The following is an 8382-nucleotide window of genomic DNA, read 5'->3' as shown; positions in this document are numbered from 1 at the left end:
CACTTGATTTTTTTTTAATATATCTAGATACCCTTTTGGAATTTACATAACATATGTGAAAATCAACTATGGGTCTTTTGGACGAAATACTCATACCAACACCCTACTACACACCAACTGGGCCCAATTAGCCCTCTTTTCGAAAGAAAGTACCAACAAATGGTACGACCACAACTTCAAACCAAAAAAAAGTCTTGGAAAATATTCCAAAACAATAGATTTTATAGCTTTCAAGACAATACACACTCATTTGATAGGTTAGATACTAAACCCCCTTTTTCAGGCCTAAAAAACTAGGGCCTCCTTGTTCAAACCCCAAAACTCACTTCCAAATCTTGAAACTTGGCATTCACCATGCATTTACCATACCCTAACACTATTTCACATAGAAACACTACCTCCTTAAGGTAGATCTTCTACTGCTATACTCATGCCTCAATTTTCATGCTTTTCTTCACTCAATCTCTTACCCTAGGGTATCAACACTTCATCTCCACGGTATTTCCTGCACATGTAAGGTTAGAGACACATATAATACAATATTACTGACCCATTCCACAAGAAACAAAAACCACATAAAGTGGAATGGGTCACATTTGCATTGTGACTCTCAAAACTCCCTAAAACAATCACCTACAACAGATTTTAGAACAACCAATAGAAGTATATTAGATTTGAATGTAAAACCTTCAGTAATAGTATCAAATGATATTAAAAACACTCCTCTACATTTCCAAATCCATTTCCAATAAAAAATGAAGCAAAGAAGAAGAGTTTCAGACCAATAAAGTGCAGATTTTAGACAAAAATTGCAAGGAAAACCTTGTATTTTTATTGCCAAACCCCAAACGCTTACAATGCCAAGAAAATCCGACCCTCAACCTCTTCATTTTAGATCATTACAAACATATTTAAACCTCTTCCCTTCATGGAAACCGAAAACCAACTCTTAACCACCCATACAACCACTTTTGGGTGTTTACAACTTTAATTTATTGTCAAATTGACACTTTTAGTTGTCAATTAACAAGTTTTTAACCTTTTTGCATCTTGACACTTTCTAATTAACTTTATTACATTAATATTGGATGGAATGTTGGAAGAGATATGTGGGACCCCTGCACACCCCATAGAAGCATTTAGAAGCCATAAAAAAGTGCCATAGACCAAATATTATTGACTGTCCTAAGGGTACCAATTGTGACAATCACAAGTTTACCAGTGATACTGCCTACTCAAAAAAGTTGTGTTTGGAAACCCCACTAGGTGTGTATATGTAATGGTAATGAAATGTCCTAGGAGTAGCCCTTACACCAGTATGCACAAACCTTGGTGTCACAACGGTGTTGGTGTGGCCTTGGACCAATGGTGGTTTACTGTTACAATTAGGACAATGACCTCAAACACAATTTATGGTGTTTATAACTCTAATGTCCCAATCTACTTGTATATATTTTCACAAAACAATTAACAACCCAACCATAGCTATTAATAAGATTTCCCCATAAAATGCATGCAAAATGTATCAGCATTGATAGGATAACTGACTTGCATTTAGTAAGAGACCTCAACGAGTGGAGTTTCATGCTGAAAAGAGTACTTACAATAAAGATATTGAAATCAACGAGACATTATGCATTCAAAAATCCACAAGGAAGATCTAATATTTATGAATGAAATTGCAAATCAATCTAAGTTACATGTTTGATATCTTACGTATATCATGGCAACATAAAATGTATATCTGCACTCAACATACCTCGTTGCTTGTTTATTTGAGAATGTTGCTAGGAATTAATAAGTGAATGATACATTGATCTACACATGAATCACTTGTACTTTCCTGATACTTTCATCCATTGGTCAAGGCTGTGTGCCCCCTTACACTTGAATATTGTTTCCACCCTCATGGTTACTTGAAGTCCATGCTCAAATCACACTTAATGACAATAGTTAGTACCAAATAGTGACCATAGCCAAGGAAGCCCAAATTTACTCATACTCAACATAATAAGAAATAACTAAATCATCTGGACCATTATTCATAACATAACCTCTTTTTCACATCATGGAAGGCCAAAATTATAAGGATCACGCTTCTTCGAAGGAGCCATTGTTCAGAGCCACCAAACTATCAACAAGAGTAGAAGTTATTAGGCTCATACAATGTTAGGACATATAAAGAGTTGAATCAGAAGTGAGATCATGAAGCATACAATAGAGAGGTATTCATGGAATAGACATCTGAAAACATCTCATTCTTGAAGTAACAAAATGCTAAAAAAAATGATAAGTAATAAAAAAACTTACAAGGATGAGGCATATTCATAACTTTTGCAATCCTGCCATGGATATCAACACTAGAAGAAACTCATTTTGTTAGTGTACATACAAGATAATATGGGAGTTCATTATACCCAGCAACTTGTGGTGTTGTTGTTCGTGTTGGCTCTCTTGGACCCTGCAATTAAGATTCAATATACATTATTCAATAAGATTAATTGTGCAACATAATGAAATATTGAAAAGTGTGTTATCTTGTTGAGCTTCGCTTGGTTTCGAGAATAGTTTAATATTCTCTACTTAACATGGCCAACCACATGAAGGTGGAAGCTCATTTGCCCCCCCCCCCCCCCCCCCCCCCCAACATCACTCTAAATTCCTCGTTAACATCTTATAAGATTCATTCTTTCTTTCTTTCTACCATTAATAAAATATAACATTCATTCATTAATATCACATAACGTTCATTAACACATAACATTGATTAACATTAATTAACACGCAACATTCATCAATATTAATTAACACATATCATCCATAACCATTAATTGGGACATAATTACATTCATTAAAACATAAAAATCAGTCATTATCAAATAAGGTAGATTACAATCATTCCTTTTTTGTTTTTTCTTTGAAGCTATGAAAAGACTAAGTGGAACATCGGTTTCTTCATCATTTCCCCCCTCTGCAGTTGTTCCGCCCTCTGGTCATGATCTCGATGTATGCCTAGTCCTATACTGAGGACGAGGACACTGAAGCGAAGGGGGGTCCTCTGCAATAACAAAGAAATGAGTTAAATTCAAAACACTTTTTATTATTGTTACAAGTATTTTATTAATTTAGAGAACATAATTGTTGCGCTCTTTACCTGATGGGGCCACATCATTTTGTCTAGCCTCAACCTCAACATGTTGAACACCCTCTAGATCATTTGGAGTTGAAATACTAAAGGTTACATTAATGTTGAACACCAATTGCAATTATATTTGTTTAAAGGAATAACAGTGGTCCTCTTTACCTGAGTGGGAAACATCATGTTCCTGATGTTGTGTACCCAGATCATGCTCCACTTGGTCACCGCCGGCTACATGTTCTAAAATATTAACAAAAAAGGTTACATTAATTACTACTCTAATTACAAATTAATATGTTTAATTGTATTAATAACTACATAAATAAATTTCAATAGCAAATGAATACCTCCACTATTGGGATGCACATTTGGACCTTCATGTGCAGGTGGTGTTTCATGATTAGCAGGCTGCATTCCAATGTCATGCACATTGTTATCATTGCTTGCTTATTTAAAACAAATATAGTCACTTTATGTTGGAACTCAACATCAATTAGATTATTGGTAAAGTATTCAATTTGAAACAATTTCCATTTAGCATATTTACCTATGTGATGGATGCACTCGAATATTGTGTATGCCCACTCAATTCTCGTAGCCGATCAGCCACAACTGAATAGCCTTGCTGGTAGGCAATTCTCTTGTCATCTTCTGTGGGCGCTCTATTGAATTCAGAGCCCTGCATTTTTGCTTGGTATCGTGAATTTTGCTTGCATTGTTTGATTAAAAAAAAAATCATTTGCAATTTATTAATATTTTGATGCAATATTTTGTTTACATGAGATACTTACAATTCGTGCAACAAGTTTCATATAACCACCATAGTCGAGTTTGTGTTGCCTGTTCTTTTCTTGTCTTGCCTTGGTTGCCTTTGACGTGTCACTTAGTCTATAAAAAGTTTGAAATATGTTAGATTATATAAATATAAAGAGTAATTAATTAGTACATAATTACATTCTTAATATTATCATGTACCTTCTTCTGGCGTCTGGTGGTGCATTTCCTTTTTTCCTTTAAATTCTCTCCTTAGCATCCAAAATCAGGTCCTTCCACTCCCTCTCTCGAATCATGGGGGGATGCTCGTACTTTAGGTTCCTCTCTAAATGGGTCCTGTATTGGTCCCTCACATACTTTAGATATGTACCAGCTTTTTCAAGGAGCATGGTTTTGTCAAAGGTGTCATTTCCAAACCACTCAACCATTTGGTTTGTCAATTCATCTTTTAACCTTTTTTCTTGGTCATTCCACCTTTTAAAGCAAAAACAAACCTATTAGATTCAGAAATGAATTGAAGCTACATTTATTACAGTTCAAGAAATGGATCAAAGGAAAACTATTCTAGCAATGATATGAAATCAAAATAGTGGATTAGGGTTAGTTCACATATGATATACCACCTTTTACGTATGGTGGGCCCAAATATCTGCAATGCAATGTCACTAAGATGTTTATAAAAAATATCATTTCCTGCAAAAAATTCATGGGATCATTAGTCCAAAACGAGTGATCATAGAGTAAATTACAATTAGACTATATATAATAATAATTTTAAAGTACCTGGAACCTTTTGTATCTTTAAGGGAATCATTTCTTCGTCGCTCACCACCAATGTGGCCTGAAATGTTCCCGTACTAGAAATACGAGAAGATCCCAGAAATGATGGCACATTATCAGCAGTAGTCGCCTCTGGCGTATCCTCATGTGCATCTCCTCCTACAGAAAATGAATCCATTATAAATGCCCCCAAGAAAGAACACTTGAAGGGAAATAAACACATAACAAAAGATAGAGCAAAAGAGGGATCTACCAATAGTGGGTGGGCCAATATGACGTGCAGTAGAGGATGTCTGCATGCTACGTGTTGCCGACATTGCAGTCGGCAATACAAGTGGGGCTAACCTCTGATGAGGCGGCGACGACATTTGCACAATAACATTTACAGCACCTGAAGAATAATACATTAAATATATCAAACATTAAATATATGAAAAGTATAAGAATTGTAAACAAGGATGAACCTTTATTTTGAAGATTGACAATATCAAGTATGATGTGTTTTGGGTACTCAAAGTGATAAGCCAAGCAAGCGATAATACAAGAAAATCGTCATCACCTGAAGTACCTGCAACACCCTGATCATGGCAAGGACTTTCATGAGGGCGGATAAATTGTTGTAAAACAACACGTACATATTTTAGTTAATGACATAAAAGAGAATAAAACATAAACCATTATTGAACTTTTGTTATAATTAAAGCTTTCATTATTGCTTACTTGCAAGTTTTCTGTTGTCCGAATCAATACTTGCACCCTCTCTCGTATCTCATCAGTCATAGGATGCACGGTTGCCAAAGCAACAATCTCTTTAGTAATTTTTCTAAGAGGATTTTTTATGAATTCCATAGGGTGTGTAAAATTTTCAGGGTCATCATCTCTTAATCCTATTGTGTCCACATCCCTAGAGAGGTGCTCAGGTACTGCAGCTCCCTTTCCCTTTCCCCGAACATCCGTCTGTGTCAAGAATATCATTAACAATTACAAAATTGTCTAAATCACTAAAAAAAAAGAACATAATAATGTAACAGTTTGCTTCTATCTAATTTGTACAATTACAATGAGGTTTACCTGCTTGGTAGAATTGTCGCAACCTACATCCCTGTCTGCGATATATGATGGATCCATGTCGCCCTATGACAAAGAAAAAATATAAAAAATGTTAACAAAATTAAACCAATAGACTTAGCAAAAAAACTTCATAATAAAATGGTATAATGAATTCATTAATTAGAGGTTGGTTAATTTAAATGGTATATAGTATGTACCACCCCCATGATATTAACTTTGTTTGTATCTATACGATTCAAACTGTAATCGATTAGAAGCTCTTCGCCTGCACTTATTGATTTTATCGCACATATGAATACATGATTTCCCTCGCATGCCTCAAATATGCAATTGGGTTGTTTATTAGTTGACCCAGGTCACGTACTATTTATAAACCCTGCAATATTCCTTGTTGCTTTTGGCTGACCATCAATGTATACAGCCACTCGTTTACTTTGATCATTATCTTTCTGTTGTATATAATTTGTTGACAGTGTATATCTATGCATACTTTTTTTATATTGAACAATCTACATCCAATTATTGTAATTGTAACAAGGTCCGACAAACTCCATCAATTCAGCAACTTTGTTGTAACAGACCTTCATGTCGTCCATGGAAAATAAGTCGAAACCATGTAACGATGAAGGTGCTATGTGATATATCCTATCATTAACACAAAAATCGGTGTTTATTGGAGGAAGTTCCTTGGGCACCCATTGTTTTTGTAGATGTTTGTACCTCATTGGCACCTCAATGTCACCTTTGGTCTCATCATCATAAGAACATGACCCCCCTTGAGCAAGGAAAAATTTCATGCGTTTATTGAATTTTCTTCTAATCTTTTGACCTCTTGTTGATCTCCCTATTGTAGACCTACTACATGTCTCACTTTCATTTTCTATTCCTGCATTTACCTCACTCGATGAAGACAGATCTGACAAATACCTATTTAGGAGTACCTGCACTCCATCAAATGAGAGAGTTAATTGGTAATGAGAGAGAAATTTTGCAAATGAGGGTAATGTTGATGAAGAAGTCGGCCCTAAAGTTGATTTTGGGATTAAAATTGGAATAAGTCCAACTGGGGCCTCAAGTGTTGATAACTATATTAGATTTACTACTAATGTCGAGGTTTGAAATACTAAGGAAGTTTGTTTTCCAAGTAATTTTAAAAAAATAAACTGTTTCTATAGGGTGTATTGACTAGTTATACCTGTCCAACCATGAGACTGTGCAGGATCCTCGTCAAAGGGGTTCAGGTTCCTACACATGTAATTCAATTATCTTATGTTAGCTAAAAATTACATAGTACACAACATGAACAACATGAACTTTGTAGACAAAAAGAGTATTAAATAATAAAAAGATGTTGTCATCAAAATCATTGTAAATTTTTTAATTCCTTACCTTTACTTTATGTAGACTATGCAGGATCCTCAACTAAATGGTTGACGATGTCTGTAGTCAATGACCTATTCCCACCAAGGGTGACAACATCACACATGGACTATACATGAAATCAACACCATCAATTGAGCATCATAAGCATTACTACATTTGTAAGTTGATAAACAATAAATACATACGTATCATAAGCATCACATTATGTATCATCATATATGTAATTGAGAATCATAATTAGCATCACATATGTGTCATCATAAACATGTAATCCATCACATATGTATCATAAATCACCATCCATCACATAGGTAATAAACAATCCACATTCTATAAATAAACACAAAGTTTAAAAAATGTCACATGCATCATCATAAACATGTAATCCATCACATATGTATTTTAAATCAACATCCATCAAATAACTAATAAACAATCCAAATTCCATAAATAAACACAAAGTTTAAAAAATTTCACATAAAAAGTCACTCTCCCTATCCCCATCTCCATATTAAAAGGTGCATCATTAATTAATTATGTAATGGCATTAGAATTCAAAACATAATGAATTAATTATGTAAAAAAAATTCTATCAAGAAATCAATATTAAATAGATAATATACTAATCGCATACCTCATACATTTCATTCATCATCATCATCATCATCATCATCATCATCATCATCATCATCATCATCATCATCATCATCGGATTCGCCATCACCATCACCATCACCATCACCATCACCATCACCATCACCATCACCATCACCATCACCATCACCATCACCATCACCATCATCATCATCATCATCATCATCATCATCATCATCATCTTCTTCTTCTTCTTCTTCTTCTTCTTCTTCTTCTTCTTCTTCATCATCATCATCATTGAGAAACTATCGATCGTGATCATCTTCTACTTCTTCGGTATCTTCTTCTTCCATCACATTATACTTTATCAGCCTTCCTCTTGGATCATGTCTAACAACAAATGACCAACCCAGTTTATGTGGAACCTCTGAGTAAAATACATGCTCACATTGGCTTGGAAGAACATAGGGCTCATCCCCAACTGGTTCATATGACCTTGTATTAACCATTGTAAAACCATTATCATGTTCAATAACAGTTCTATCAGGATCATTTTTATTCAATCGTAGCCTGTACCATTTGACGACGAACAAAACTAATTTGAAGGAATTAAAGTCACACTCAAGTATATCATCCAAAAT

Source organism: Cryptomeria japonica, chromosome 5, assembly GCF_030272615.1.
Source record: "Cryptomeria japonica chromosome 5, Sugi_1.0, whole genome shotgun sequence".
In the NCBI taxonomy this organism is placed as follows: domain Eukaryota; kingdom Viridiplantae; phylum Streptophyta; class Pinopsida; order Cupressales; family Cupressaceae; genus Cryptomeria; species Cryptomeria japonica.
Note: the sequence above shows the minus strand (reverse complement) of the source record.